The sequence below is a fragment of the Sinocyclocheilus grahami genome, unplaced genomic scaffold, assembly GCF_001515645.1.
Source record: "Sinocyclocheilus grahami isolate Dianchi unplaced genomic scaffold, SAMN03320097.WGS_v1.1 scaffold542.1, whole genome shotgun sequence".
Lineage (NCBI taxonomy): Eukaryota > Metazoa > Chordata > Actinopteri > Cypriniformes > Cyprinidae > Sinocyclocheilus > Sinocyclocheilus grahami.
The window spans coordinates 633,357-650,412 of NW_015505721.1; positions in this window are offsets into that span (position 1 = coordinate 633,357).

Here is a 17,056-nt window from a genome sequence, read left to right on the forward strand (position 1 = left end):
TCGCAAACACACGCATTTCCTTGAAGCCTGCGACAAGGAACATGAACGTTTTTTGTAAACCCCGAATGTTGATGAGCCAGTTGGATGAGCTTGTTGGCAGAATTGACTATTTCTATTTGATATAAGATCACAGATATCTTTTATATTCTGGGTTTGGATAGTAGAACCTGGCCCCTGAGATGCTCAAAAGAGCAATGTAAAGTCATCCGTCACTACATTCACGACATAAAGCAGTAATAAAAGAGGTACAGCATCATTCATTTAGATTCATATACCAGTTTTATGGGAGCAATAGTAATTTCTATGACTTAAAATCCTGCAAGGGAAATAAAACAGGTTTTCTGAAGAGATAACTAGAAAATGTGAGTAGTGCTTGCCTAAGCAAACAAGTCAACGCCACTATGCTGGAGTGCTGTGGGTGGTTGTCAGAATGCTGTAGTGATGTGGTTGCTTAGCTTGTCAGAGTAGTTTCTAGCATGTCGGTATGTTAGTATTGCTAGAATGTTCTGGGTGCTTTTAGCATATTGCTAGCATGTTTTAGATTGTTGCTCATGAAATAATATATGGTTGCTAATTTTGCTTTACCGGCAGAACTGTCAAAAAAGCTGCCTTCTATGCGTTTACAATGTTCTCTTCTCTAGATATGGCTAGTATCCCTTCTTCAGTGTAAAGGTAGTCACATTACAGATTACACATTACATACAGTTGTGCTGCAAAATTCCGCCAGTCATTTCAGTAGGAATCCATGCGATCTGCAGTTTCACGTGAGGGCGAAAAAGTTGCCCACACAAATTTTGCTCATGTTCAAGTTGGTCATGCAAATTCGCTGAATTGAGCAACAGAAAGCTTCTTGGTTTTTTTATGTGAGCTTCAGGCATTGTTACACTATTGGCGTTTGACAATGGGCATTTTTTTGCTTCTGAAATTCAGCTAATGTGAGTTACATTAAGTGGGATGTTTTGTCTGTTTTCATTGTCTGCAGTCCACACTACTGAGAGTGACGAGTGAGAAAACAGCAGTTAAGAAAGCATCTGATCATAGTAATGTGGATATGTTTGCACATGCTCTGCAGTTCAGCACTCCAGTCCAGTAACGTCACATTTATTTATATAGCACTTATATACAATATATTGCTTTAAAGCAAACAGTTTTACAGTATTAAACATGAAAAACAGTGTCAGTGTCACTTTTAATCACAATTTTAATTACAACTGACACTGTGACTTCAATGTCTACTATAAAGCAGCTCTCCAGTGTGTTTGTATTTTTCCTTGCGTCTGACTTCGACAGACTGAACAGATGAGATGAGCTGGATTTCCATGTCAAAGGAGGCGGTGCCCCAGAGCCACACCTACCTATTACATAATCGCCATGGACCAATAGAAATTCAAAGGTGTTTACCAGCGAAACTTTGTGGAAAGTTCACTTTGGCAAGCTGTTTTGAAGTCCTGAAACGAGCTCATGTCACATCAATTCGTTCTTCGATTTCGCTTGAAATATATCAGGACCTTTAGGGGTCATTTAAATCCATAACCCTAAGTGTGCAAAAGTAATACTGATATTTGCCTTAAAGGGATAGTTCACCCAAAAATGAAAATTCTGTCATTAATAACTCACCCTCGTGTTGTTCCAAACCTGTAAGACCTTCATTCATCTTTGAAACACAAATGAAGATATCTTTGATGAATTCCGAGAGCTCTCTGACCCTCTCATAGACAGCAAGGGTACTACCACGATGTGACACTGGACAGCTGATTGCTGATAGCATTCGCAATTGTTCTTTTCAAATACCAGCGGGTTGTCGCTGGAGATTGTAGCCTGTATAGATCTGAGACTCTGAGGAGGGTTAAACTAAAAGAGCTTAAAGAACAAGTCATTTCAGGTTGGTACTGGTGTTAATCCAATTGATTCAGCTGTGAGACGAGTGAAGTATTATAGAGATGTTTGAACTGACACAACAGTGTAGTTCATGATCAAGACAATAGGTGGAAAACTCATATATGGAAAAAAAATTGATGATAATGACATTAAAAAAAAAACAAATTATTAAGCAAGGATGCATTAAATTGATCAAAAGTGACATGTGATCATGTGACACTGAAGACTGGAGTAATGATGCTGAAAATTCAGCTTTGCATCACAGGAATAAATTACATGTTAAAATATATTAACATAGAAAATGATTATTTTCAATTATAATAATGTTTCATATTATTACAGTTTTTACTGTATTTTTGATCAAAGAAATGCAGCCTTCGTGAGCATAAGAGACTTTTTTCAAAAAATATTATAAAAACCCTGCAATGTATATATGCTCCAGGTCCCATACCCTACATATGACAAACAGTTTGGAAAATGAGCAACATATGCAACGTATGTACGAGGATATGTTGTTTACGTTCAGATCAAATATGTGATACTGTCCAAAATGACACTAGGGTGACGTGGAGACGAATTGTTGAGTAAAATCTTTATTTTTGTTTTCTTTGCACACAAAAAGTATTCGCGTAGCTTCGTAAAATTACAGTTGAACCACTGAAGCTCCGAAGATTTTTGAGTGAACTATCCCTTTAAGGTTGGAATACACTACATGAGTTTTGCTCAGAATTTTGCCAAAATTTACAGTTTGGAGGAGTCAATGCTAGTTACCAAAAGTCAGCGCCAGTCTTAAGATTTGAATTGAGAGATTTCGCAGGAAATCATGAATTGTATGATGGGCACAGACACTGATTTTCTAGCTTCAGACTTTGATTCCGCCCAGTTGGAGGATATCAAACATGTTTGACATTTTGAGCTGATTTTAATACACATATTGTTTTAATTTGCCATGCATCTCCTAGCAATGAGGCGCATGTTTCTGTGTGAGTTTGTTGTGTTTGGAACGACTTGAAAATCGTGTGTAATCCTTACTCTATGTAATCGTCTGTAATTCTTACTCATTTATATGATGCCCAGTTTTTCTCTGAACCATTTATAAAGTCAACAAACAATGATGTCTAGTGTTTTTGTGTAGTGTATTCCAGCTTTTAGCTAGCAGCTGAGACTAATTCTTACTTTGATGCCCACATACTATGATTCAGCACTATGAAGACTTCCTGAGTCACTGAGGGGTGTATGTTAACACTCATCCCAATGGAAAAGATGTTAGAATAAAAGATGCTTTACACGGCGGGTCTGTTCAACAATTATGGATCTATCTATTAGAATCATGGTAAAAACCTAATCCAGAATGCTTAATTCCCATATTTGTTTTGCATTGTGTCTTAAAGACTCTATTTTATGCATGCCAGTAAGCATTTTATATAGAGAGAGGTCAATGAGGTGAAACTTTGCATTTTTCCATTCGCTTCCTCAGCTATGCTTTTCCCAGGATGATGTCAGAGTGTCATATTTATAAGTTGTTGTCGCCAAAGGTTGATGACCTTTGGTCTTCTACAATGAGTGCAAGCTCAGACGTGGCGCGTTCGAGCTAGAGGAGAGGTGGCTCATTCTTGGCATTGATCCGAGGGGGACTCTTTGCCAAGTCCGGGAGGTATTTCAAGAATGGATTGTTCCAAAAGTTGGAACGTGGGAATACAACTTTGAAGAGGGCTGGTGTCAGTGGATCAATGTGTATTCATGATTCCACACCATCCAGGTCCAGCTGGGTCTACTTCAGAAGAACTCTCAGTATCTCTATTGGTTTTTTATAGTCCTCGCAGGGTTTCGGTGCATCAGTTTGACTGACATCCAGACTGTTTAGATGCATGTCCCTGAGTAAAATGAGGTTTAGTGCAGCATTGTGAGGTGGATAATTGAATTTCTCTCATGTTTTTGTGTCCTTTTCTCTTCGTCACACAGAGCATAATGTTCCTTTTTCTGAGACTTTGACATGACGGTCTGCAGTGTTCCCAGCAGTATTTGAAGTCCGCAATGTGAGCTGTCTGACAACCTGATTGAGTCCAAGGTGCAAATTGTAGCTAATCTTCGGATGTTGTTAGAAAATAATAGAGTGGTCCAGAAGGAAGTCGCAATTAAATGAAATAATGTCGGGATTGCATGACAAGTGAGCCCGAGGAAAGTTTTAGACAATAGCGGTCACAAAGTTTTTTTTTTTTATGAACTTCAACATAATATGTGGCAAATACAGTTTTGAAAATGCCCTTTTCTTTATGTTTTAACTGTTGTTAAGGAAATCTGAGGAACTCAATAACAGTCATGTTTTTGACTATTTGATGCATGTTTGCTGGTATAGTAAAACAAATAAGCACAAACAAACAGCTAATTAATCCCTTTGTCATTAAAAAATTAAATTAAATTTAATATATATTTTAAATTAATAATGTACAATACAGCTTTTATTTTATTTTTCTGGTAAATCTTCTCAATATGCTTGCCATTGGCAGGCCTGGGAAAAATGTAATTTTGGTCCCTGGTGGCAGTGACAAATCAGCCTGGAAGGAGCAGGTACAGTGGACACGAAAAACCACAAATCGCTTACATCTATAAAGCGTCCGCAAGATCATATTACATTCCAGTCAGAATCTGGCTGCTCATTTCCAGTTGTCTCACAAGAACAAAGAATGAAACAAAGAAAGCAAGGAATGGAAGAGTTTCGTAACTGGCATGATCTCAAAGGCCCCACTTTCATTTTGGACTGACAAATGTCTCTTCGAGCTGGCATTTATTTGTCTCTCTGTAAACGATGATCTCAACTTGAGTTTCAGCCAGAGGCAGATGAATTCTTTACATTATTGATAACTGCAGTGACTGACCTTTTACATGCATACAGACACCATCCGCAGAGCTTTATTTATTTATAACTAGCCGAATACATTCACTGTTGGTTGAAATTGAAAAAAAAAACATCTATTCAGCATTATAATTGTGATGAAAATGTGTTTGTATCATTGGCCAAAAGGTTTAAATCTAAGAGTCCTCATGCAGACTTGATTATGAATTTCCATGCAAATACTGCTTTAAATAGCGTATAAATATCACAATCATCATACCTTCAGTGGGGACCTTGACTTCCGAACACATGCATAAACTGAACGTGCAGCAATGAAGAGCATCCACACACTCAAACGTGGCAGCCACAGGGTGTAATTTCTCGCCTATAGAGCTAGTGTGACTCATGCCTTGCCAATCTAACATCACTTCATCCAAGCATGCATCAACTAAGATGTGTCCAGCTTTCTTCCACCATTCATCTTCCCTGCACACGTCGCAATAATGGAGGCTACTCAACAGTACAACACTTATGCCCTTGATGAGACACCATATCGAACATATGACAGCACTCTCATTTGATAAGTCTTCATCAGTCACCTGTCATTTTTTACATTTTGTCATCATATTATTTATAAATATTTGATTTACTGCGATGCATATACAATGCATTATTAAAAATAAAAAAATTCAATAAAATACAAAACGATTGAATCATTTACCGATTAAATCATTGCATGTTCTCCTCAAGGTCCTGTATAGGTCAAAGCAGTTACGAAGACTTCAAAAGCCACGTTTTTTTATTTAGTCTTTTGTTGGACTTTTTATTGTTTATTTATGTTGTACTTGTACTTATATTTGTTTTGTTTTATTTTGTTTGATGTGCTTTTTTTGTTTCATTGTTTATGATATACTTTGTTTTGTTTTTCTTTGACGTGTTTTTTTGTTTCATTGTTTATGATATACTTTGTTTTGTTTGTTTTTTCTTTGTTTTGTTTTCTATTTATGATCGCAAAGCAAAGACTCTCATCTTTAGGTTATCTCTACGCCAACCCCGCTAGTCACTATTGTCTTTTGATATCAGTGTCTGATCAGGACATGTGTGTGACACTGGACAGCTGATCTCTGATAGCATTCGCAATTGTTCTTTTCAAATACCAGCGGGTTGTCGCTGGAGATTGTAGCCTGTATAGATCTGAGACTCTGAGGAGGGTTAAACTAAAAGAGCTTAAAGAACAAGTCATTTCAGGTTGGTACTGGTGTTAATCCAATTGATTCAGCTGTGAGACGAGTGAAGTATTATAGAAATGTTTGAACTGACACAACAGTGTAGTTCATGATCAAGACAATAGGTGGAAAACTCATATATGGAAAAAAATGTGATGATAATGACATTTAAAATAATAATAATAATTAAGCAAGGATGCATTAAATTGATCAAAAGTGACATGTGATCATGTGACACTGAAGACTGGAGTAATGATGCTGAAAATTCAGCTTTGCATCACAGGAATAAATTACATGTTAAAATATATTAACATAGAAAATGATTATTTTCAATTATAATAATGTTTCACATTATTACAGTTTTTACTGTATTTTTGATCAAAGAAATGCAGCCTTCGTGAGCATAAGAGACTTTTTTCAAAAAATATTATAAAAACCCTGCAATGTATATATGCTCCAGGTCCCATACCCTACATATGACAAACAGTTTGGAAAATGGATAGATAGATTAACAATGGTTAAAAATCTCAATAAAGAATAACCCTTACCAAGTGCACATTTAGAAGATGAATTTTAGGCTATGTGATATTTTTAGTGTTCAGGCCCACACACACACAGTTTTCCATTGCTGAATGCATGTGGATAAGAAGATCTGGACAATGGAAAAACCTTTTTGAATTGAGAAAGAATGACGTACTAGAGAATACAAAACAGATTTTGACTTTGATCACTCCACATCAAACGAGTGGCACAGTGCCATGTCATTGCACTCTGTACAAGTGCATGGTGTTCAAGAAATAAATATATGCAGGCGTGTTTTCTATTATCTCCCTACCTAATATAATGTAACATTGCTCAGAAGAACAGAGCTGCTCAAGGTCATATTACTGCTGTCGCTGGTCCGGTCTTAAACTGTCTCGTTCAAGTGTGCTGATTCAGTCGTGAAATTAGGCGATTTGTGTCCTCTCAGTGTACTTTAGCTAAAGCCTGGGATAAAGAAAGGCAGAGAAATTCCCTCAGTTGAGGTTAAATCCTGTCATTTTAACCTTTCTCAGATTTCCAGCAGAACATCTGCAGTGCAAAGGGCAAAGCAAAACACTTTTCTCTACCAAAAGATTACACTATATTGAGTAGCCAGGTGGCTGTAGAGAATTTAATACTGCCCAGTGTTAAAAAAACAAACAAAATAATAATAATAAAATTAAAAATAATTATGATAATAGATTTAATAGAACTAGATTTTTTGCATTTTCAGATGACGTGTGCTAAGATGCTTAGATGTACAAAGAGTCGCCATGAGGGTGCTATATGAGCATTGCTAATAGGGAGGTTGCTGCTTCTAGGATATTAACGCTGTAAAGCCAGACATATTATATAATAGTCATAAATAAATAGGTAAGTAAATAAATAAATACAATTTTGTTGTTGTGGTTATTATCATTATTATTATCATTTAAGCAAAATCTTAAGAACAAACATTGCATATATATTTTGATGAGTATCATATTTGATACATCAGGCTTTTGTGGCTCATATAGTATTGTAGGAGAATATGGAGCCCATTTTTTTGGGACCCAAATTGAGCAAAAATATGCAGTTTGGTGCAGATGCTGATATTCATATGGACACAAAGTCTCCATATCTTCCTATAATATCAGCAATATGATATTTAAATGCTTAGTTTTATATTAAAAGCTCTGTAGTTTTAATTGTGGAAGGCTGAACACACACACACACACACACACTATATAATACTCATCTTTTAACAGGATTTTTCTAAACAATTATGTATGGATAATCAATTAAATATAAGTTGCTTCAGTCAGTTTTCATACTGAAATAATACTAACAATGTAAAGTTATTTTTACGTTTACATTATAAAAAGAGAAAGTGTCAAATGACCTGAAGGTGGACATTTTTACAATTATACAACTTGCCAAAAAGTATAAGCTCAATCAGACAACAAAAGGCATGTACACTCTTAAAAATAAAGGTGCTTCAAAAGGTTCTTTGAACGATGCCATAGAAGAACCATTCAGTCAAAGGTTCTTTAAAGAACCATCTCTTTCTTACCTTTTTATAATCTGAAGAACCTTCTTTCGCCACAAAGAACCTTTTGTGAAACAGAACGGTTCTTCAGATGTTAAAGGTTCCTTATGGAACCATTTAGACAAAAAGGTTCTTCTATGGCATCGTGAAGCTGAAGTTGTTTTTAAGAGTGTATTAGATTGTATACAGCAGGACTTTCGGGGTTAATACAGGGTTAAAAGGCTTTATAGGGTTAAAACAGCCCGTCCAATCCATGACCTCCCCATTATGACCTCCTCATAGTTCCGACAGATGGTACAGTACAATTTCTGATCTTTTAAGCGCCAACCACTCACTGGAAAGTAACGGATGGACATTCAAGAGGCATGACCTGACACTTCTGATTGAAGGACAGATTGACCCAAACTGTCTCAGTTTGAACTTCAATCAGTCAACATTTGCTCTGATTAAAAGTATCATGATAATGCAGAAAGGGATCCAGGCAGTCAGGACCATATGATGTGGCAATCCTGTGGGCAGATATTATACAACCATTTAGCACCGACTTCCTGTCAGACGAATGTAAGAAGTTATGACCTCCTCATAGTTCCGACAGATGGTACAGTACAATTTATGATCTTTTAAGCGCCAACCACTCACTGGAAAGTAACGGATGGACATTCAAGAGGCATGACCTGACACTTTTGATTGAAGGACAGATTGACCCAAACTGTCTCAGTTTGAACTTCAATCAGTCAACATTTGCTCTGATTAAAAGTATCATGATAATGCAGAAAGGGATCCAGGCAGTCAGGACCATATGATGTGGCAATCCTGTGGGCAGATATTATACAACCATTTAGCACCGACTTCCTGTCAGACGAATGTAAGAAGTGGCCGTTGTGAAACCGGCTGGGCTCAGCCACAGCTGTCGTGGGCTGCTTCCTGACTTTTTTTCTACTTGTGTTTATATATGGGTCAGTGTGGGACGATCTCACCTCCAGACTCACATTCGACATCATCGCTCAGACGGAGCATGACTGGAGCGGAAGGGAAGGAGCGATGGCCTGCTGAAAACAGTGGACTGTGTCTCATGTGTTGCCAGTCACTGGCATGTTGTGCTTGGCTTGGGTTCTCCCTCCTGCCCCGAATGCCCCATAATTAGACAGGAGCGGATACTCTCTCAGTAGGAAGAGGTTAAGATGGTGTTTGCTTTATGGTTTGTGTGGAATTAGAGGGCTGAGCGGTCACAGAAAGTGACAGGAAGTGACAATACCCATATTAGCTAAAAGGAAATTGAAGTGACAGCAAACTGGGCAAAAGTTTGGAATTATGATTTTTTTTAAATGTTTTTGAAATGTCCACCAAGGCTGCATTTATTTGATCAAAATACAGTGAAAACAGTAATTTTAAGTAAGTTATTCCTATGATGCAAAGTTGAATTTTCCTCCTTTACTCCAGTCTTCAGTGTCACATGATCCTTCAGAAATCATTCTGATATGCTGATTTATTATAAGTTATTATCTGTGTTTTATTATTAATAATGGCTCTTATTATTGTCAGTGTTGAAATCTGTCTTTGCCGCTGAATATTTTTGTGGAAACTGTACCAAATAGTTTTTTCAAGATTCTTTGACGAATAAAAAGTTCAAATTAAACTTTTATTTTTTGCATTTTTATTTTACTTATTAACATTTATTATTATTATTATTGTTATTATTATTATTGAAATGGGATTCTATTTCTAACATTATAAATGTCTTTACTATAGCTTTTGATCAATTTGATGCATCCTTGCTGAATAAAAGTATACATTACTTTTTCTTCTTCTTCTTCTTCTTCTTCTTCTTCCATTTAAAAAAAATACAACTACAATAAATAAATCTCACTTATCTCAAACTTTTGAATGGTGGAATATCACAGTTTTCACTAAAAAAAATATGAAGCAGCACAACTGTTTTCAACATTACTGATAATAAGAAATGTTTTTGAGCAGCAAAATAAATGTTTTGTTTGTTGTTTGTTTTTTAGTCAGTATATTCGATTGATTTCTGAAGGATCGTGTGACATTGAAGACTGGAATAATGATGCTAAAAATTCAGCTTTACATCACATGAATAAATTAGATTTTACAATATATTTAAATAGACAGCAGTTGTTTTAAATTGTAATAACATTTCACAATATTACTGATTTTACAGTATTTTTGATCAAATAAATGCACCCTTAGTGAGCAGAGAAGACTAAAAACATTGAACATGTTGAATTATTCTAAGCTTTTGACCTGTAGTATAAATTATGTTGTAAAACATGTTTGGCAGCCTTTTAGCTTGTAGGTTTTTTTAATTCAAGGTTATTATACAAATAAGTTCAGAGCAGATAACCTGACAGTTCATCTTTATATTGTGTCCTAATCAGGTGTGACAGGATGAAGAGACAAGCAATAAATCCTATCTCTTTCATTTAAGTTTTCGTCCTAACCATCTGTGACAAGCAACGTGACAAGACGTGTAAGGGCCGTTCACAGTGACATTGATTAAATCAATGCAAGTCACTAAGATTCTGTACTCTGTTTCTAGCAGGTGTTCATACTCTGATGTTTCCGGAGGTGGATCATGTGAAGTTCACTGTTGTCATTCTCCATCGTGTCACTGCACAGTTTTTATTAAAACTCTGCTCAACTTTGCAGATCGGCAAAGGTCACTGTCACTCATGTCACCTCAAATGACCAACTGTCACTGAAAATAAATGACTTCCAGTCCTTTTGTTTCTGCATTTCGCTGTCATTGTTGACGCCCCTGTAGACGATCACTGGCTATCTATTCCTGTCATGGTTTGACAAAGTGAAATTCAGTGGTGCAGAGATTCTTCCTCATAACTGTAATGTGCAATATGTTATTATTGGTTGTTGTGTGTGGTGAGTCATTAGCAATCCCAGACTAGGTTATTTTAGGCATAGAGTTACTGTAAATACAACCTTGTGAAAAGAGAAGTGCACTTAAATGTGCTAAATCTTAAAATAATATTTAGTCATATTACCTCTACTTGCAAATTACATAATATTAATGAAATAAAAGGACAATTAAGTGTACTTAGAGTGAGTACAATTTCAGGACTATTACTGAACACACTTAAATAAACTTTTATTAAATGCACTTTTTTAATTAACTTTAAAACGCATTAAAATCATGTTAAATAGAAATGACATTAAATTATATTTTAGTTTACCACAAATCCTTGTCAGTACATTCAGCAGTATAATTTAACCATATTTCAAAGACAATACAATTATGAGATTACACATAAAGTGTACTGAAGTTCTACTTAAGTGGTGCAAAAAAGAACTTGTTAAATGTAAATTATAATACATTTTCCTTTGATTTTGATTAAAATGCAATGAAGTGTATGTAGAAGAGATATGAGGTCTTTCAAATTATGGCAACAAATCGGAAGGAAGGAAGGAAGGGAAGAAAGAAAGAAAGAAAGAAAGAAAGAAAGAAAGAAAGAAAGAAGAACAATATTTAATTTAATAGTGGATATTATTCGGTCCCACGTTATATTAAGTGTCCCTAATACCTGTGTACTTACATAGTAACTAGATGTGTACATGGTACAAGTACACATTGATACATAGTATCTACAGCTGTAATGTTTGTGTAACTACACATATGTAACAACCCACTGAATGGTATGTGTAAGTACAAATGTGTAACAGGACATTGGTAACAACACTTTTTGGTAATGAAAGTATAAATGTGTAACAGGACTAACAGCACTTTTTGGTAAAGAAAGTGTTACACTTTATATTAGATTTACCATGTAATTACTCTGATGTTACACAGCAACGGCCAGTAAGTTAGGCTTTACATATAAATTGTGGTTGGTGTCCAGAATGTTACACTTTATATTAAGTGGACAGTTCCTGAGGAGTTACCATGTAAGTACACTGGTATTACAGTGGTGCACCAACTTGAGATCCAACTCCTCCCACTTTACATATCCCTAAACCCACTCATCTCCACCCTCTGGATCAAATGGTTCCAATTACTCTTATACATATTGTTGTTACAAAATGTAGTTATATAATTCCTGTTACACAAGTACTTAGTGAAGTGAAAAAAAGTGTTGTTACCAATGTCCTGTTACACATTTACTTACACAAACCATTCGGAGGGTTGTTACATAAGTGTAGTTACAGAAATAGTACAGCTCTATATACTATATACCAATGTGTACTTACACTGTGGTTACATACTACGTACACATTTAGTTACTATGTAAGTACGCAGGTATTAGGGACACTTAATATAAAGTGGGACACATAAACGTAACAAAAATACCATACAAGGGGTCCATACAACTTTAGTGGTCCTTGCACAAAACTAATGCTTAACAAATGTGTGATCAAAGACACCTGAGATTCAGTCTTTTTGAAATAAATTCTACATGCAGTTTATTACAAATCAGTGTATTTTTAATACAATAAATCCCTTTTTTTGTATCTCCTTAGTGAATTGATTAAATATGCATCTGCTTTAATATGTCATTTAATGTTTAAAAAATTACCTGAACCCAAACTGTTTAAAATGAACTTTATCACATATTGATTTATCTTTAGCTGACACTGAGGTCATCTCTTTCTCTACCTATAAATCAATAAGTCTTTCAGTCTTTGCTGTTTGTGTGTGAGACTAATATTCCTCGTTGGCCTGATGGGTGTGAGTTAACCAACCAACCTAGACAATAGATTTGATTCATCCGATCTCTACATACCTTCTTCTTACAACAGCTGACTATAGGATGTCTTCTCAATTAAGAAAATGTTCTGGTTTCCATTTCACTGAGGAGATTTGCACCCTCCCTTATTGGTCATCCTGGCAGCCTTTACTAGGTCATGATGGCCTGGTGACCATGTCCTGAACACAGACCAGTCAGTAAACAACAAGCAGGATTAGTTGGTTCCTGTGGCTATAATGTCACTTTTCAGTTTGATAAATAATCTGGATTTACTATTTACTTTCCTTATGGAAAAATGCTATACAGTATATATAATATATATAATGTTCGTGTTGTTCTGTGAATTTATTGGGTGAATATTTCCTCATGCAGATTTCATAATGTGAAATTCATCACGTTGACCAACTGAAAGCTGCTTGGTTTGAAAGTTACTTCTGTAGGAGTTCTTTATACATCGCTACACTATCAACAATGGACCGTTATTGCCCACAAAATGTGGCTAATGAGAATGCATCTAAACTCTTTCAAATATATTCAGAGCCATGGCCTCACACATGGACTGACGCATACTGTATCTGTGGTCAGTCTGTCTTGTATCATTTCTTGACAAAAAAAAATCAGAAATGAAAAATGGTGAGAAAATGATTTGAATAAAAACATTTCCATTTTTTTTTATTTCAAGGTATTTCATTTTTTATTCATACCAACAGAATGACTGTACATAATAGAATCTAATTGGAGCCTTTCAGTCAGAAAGGACAATGGGACACTTTTAGAGCTGGATTCTGCCCAATATGGCGCCATGTGGGTGAAAGTACACCGGCAGTCAAGTGTAACTCATTAACCACAAGGACAAACTGGTCCAGAGAATCCTGATACAAGCACAACCTGTATACATTACCCCTTTACAATGCCACATCTGAGTTTCTTTTAAAGCTGTTGGAGATAGCCTTCAATTTTTATCACACGTGGACAACAAAAACAACCTTGATATGGTTAAAATGGATTGCAAATATTTCTTCCCAGAGGCTAATATTCTGATATTTAGAAGATAGACTTGTAAGAATAGATAATTATGCATGTAAATAAGTAAACATGTGTTTACAGTGATTGGTCCAACTTCTCTGTAAGTGTTTACTATGGGCAGCATCAAACAACCAATCAAAGTGAATCAAGCGATAGTTCTTTTGGCATGCAAAGTGTGCCGTTTGTTCGGCCCCTCTTGTCTTCGTGTTTACCTCTAGGGAGTGTCTCAGAGTAATAAGCATGTTAAAATGTAAAAGGCTCATTCAGGTTAACATTTCTTTATATGCTTCAACTCTCTGCTGTGCTCCAGCAGCTGTTGTTCCTGTTCAATCAGAGGGAATCTGTTGAGGCATTGGATAAACATGTGAGTGACAGCTTCAACGAGCCAAAAGTGAAGAGCCAAATCGAAAGTTAGAGGAAAGAACTGAAGCTTTGACATATTCATCAAAGTAGCAAAAGGAGGTTGAAAAGGTTGATATTGAAATATGGTAATGTCGAGGCGAGCTATTTCGGCTTTCAATATTTATGAAAAATGGGGAAAATGAGGTTTGTTCTGTTTGATTCAGCATTCTGTTAGTGCACAATGACATGCGCCTCCTTTCTCGAACACTCATTTCAAAGCTCACATTAAGATATGCTGGAAAGTTTTCAAATCCTATGCCTTTTCAGAGGCAAAATGCTCGATTTAGATTTTCAATTGCACATTATTCAATTAGCAGACACATTCTGATTGATAAACACATTGTAAATCTTTGTTAATCCTGATAAATGTGATGGTAAATGCCTTTAGATGACGTCTTGTGTCCACACTGATGGACCTTTAATGTTTGCCTTAAACTGTTCTAATAAACTGCAAAAAGGTCAAGTATAATTTAAGAAGGACGTCTTTGGGCTGGCTTATTAAAAGCTAATTGGTTCAGATTAGCATGCTGTGAATATGGTTAATGGCCTTAATTGTGTTAAGAGCAAAGCCATTAATCCTGTTCAATATTCCCCAGCCTTCTATATATACACATTTTTCTTTCTTAGTGGCCTTGCAACATTGCTTAAAAATGTAAATTTTTAACATAAAAAAACAACAACAACAATGTATTATTATTATTATTACTATGATTGTGCCACGCCCACATCCCATATGCAAATTGAATATGTACATATGCTAATTTCCATATTTACGTTTACATTTACATTTAGTCATTTTGCAGACGCTTTTATCTGAAGCAACTTACAATAGGGGAATACATAAAGCGATACTTCTTAAGGAGGCAAACAGACACAGGAAGTGATCATCATACCAAGTTTCAGGCATTTGTTCAAATAAGTACAAGCTAGAAAGGGAAGGAATAAATAAAGAGAAAGACAACAGGTTTTTTTTGTTCTTTTTTTAAATTTAGGATGAAGTCAAGTAGCGTCAAGTAAGCTAGTGTCATCTCAAGTAAGAGATGAGTTTTTAGATGTCGCTTGAAAATTGTCAGGGATTCAGCATTCCGGATAGGGGTGGGAAGATCATTCCAAGAGCCAGGAATGGTGAACAAGAATGTTTTGGAAAGTGATTTTGAGCCTCTCTGTGATGGTACCACGAGGCGTCGCTCACTATCGGATCTCAGACTTCTGGAGGGGATGTAGATTCGTAATAGTGAGTGGAAGTAGGCGGATTTTGAGCCTGTGGCTGTTCTATATGCAAACATCAATGTCTTGAACTTGATGTGAGCCGCAACTGGTAGTCAGTGCAAGGAGATAAAGAGAGGTGTAACGTGGGCTCTTTTGGGCTCGTTGAAGACCAGTCGTGCTGCTGCATTCTGAAACATTTGAAGAGGTTTGATTGTGATTGATGGAAGTCCAGCCAGAAGAGCATTGCAGTAGTCAAGCCTAGCAATGACAATGGCCTGGACAAGAAGTTGTGCAGCATGCTTTGTTAGAAAGGGCCAGATCTTTCTGATGTTGTGCAATGCAAACCTGCAAGATCGAGCAGTCTTTGCAATGTGGTCTTTGAAGGTCAGCTGGTCATCAAAGATTACACCAAGATTTCTGACCGAAGTTAATGGGGTAATTGTAAAAGAACCTAGCTGGATGGTGAAATCATGCTGTAGAGTTGGAGTGGCAGGGGGGACAGAGATAGAGCTGTGTGTCATCAGCATAGCAATGGTAGGATAAGCCATGTGCCTGTATGATGGGACCCAGTGATGTAGTGTATATGGAGAAGAGGAGGGGTCCAAGAACTGATCCCTGAGGAACCCCAGTTGATGTGCTTTGCATAACTCCCCTCCCCAGGCCACCCTGAAAGACCTACCAGTGAGATAGTATTCAAACCAGCGAAGTGGAATTCCTGTGACGGCCAGTGATGAGAGGGCGGACAGGAGGCTCTGAGGATTGACAGTGTCAAAAGCAACAGATAGATCCAGCAGAATAAGAACTGATGATTTGGAATCAGCTTTTGCAATCCGCACCGCTTTCGTGACTGACTGTAGCGCAGTCTCAGTTGAATGGCCATTCAATGAATTAGCATCCAGTTTGTTGTTCTGTGAAAGAAACAATGATACCTGGTTGAAAACAACTTGTTTGAGGGTTTTTGCTATGAATAGAAGGAGAGAGACAGGTCTGTAGCTGTCTGTAAATGAAGTGTTTAATGTAGGTTTTTTGAGCAGTGGGGTTACCCGAGCTTGATTAAATGCAGTGGGGAAAGTGCTTGTTAGGAGAGATGTGTTGATGATGTGTGTGAGTGCTGACCAGCGAAGTGGAATTCCTGTGACGGCCAGTGATGAGAGGGCGGACAGGAGGCTCTGAGGATTGACAGTGTCAAAAGCAACAGATAGATCCAGCAGAATAAGAACTGATGATTTGGAATCAGCTTTTGCAATCCGCACCGCTTTCGTGACTGACTGTAGCGCAGTCTCAGTTGAATGGCCATTCAATGAATTAGCATCCAGTTTGTTGTTCTGTGAAAGAAACAATGATACCTGGTTGAAAACAACTTGTCTCATCATTTACTCACCCTCAAGTTGTTCCAAACTTGTGTGAATTTTTCTTCTGTTGAGCACAAAAGAAGACATTTTGAAGAATGTTGGTAACATAACAGTTAATGGTAATCATTAACTTCCATTGTTTAAATAAATAAATAAATAAATACTACCCTGAAAGCTGCAGCTGTGAAACTATTCCGTCGATGCTCAAAACAATACAGAATTATGTGAACTAAGTATTGTTTGTACTTTTTAGATTATAATTATCTTAACAACAAGCAAACATCCGACTGCAAGTGTTTCGTGAAAAGAGCGAGTGACCATTAACAACACTAGAGTGTTTCAAATCAGTCACTCGGGAGGTTTTA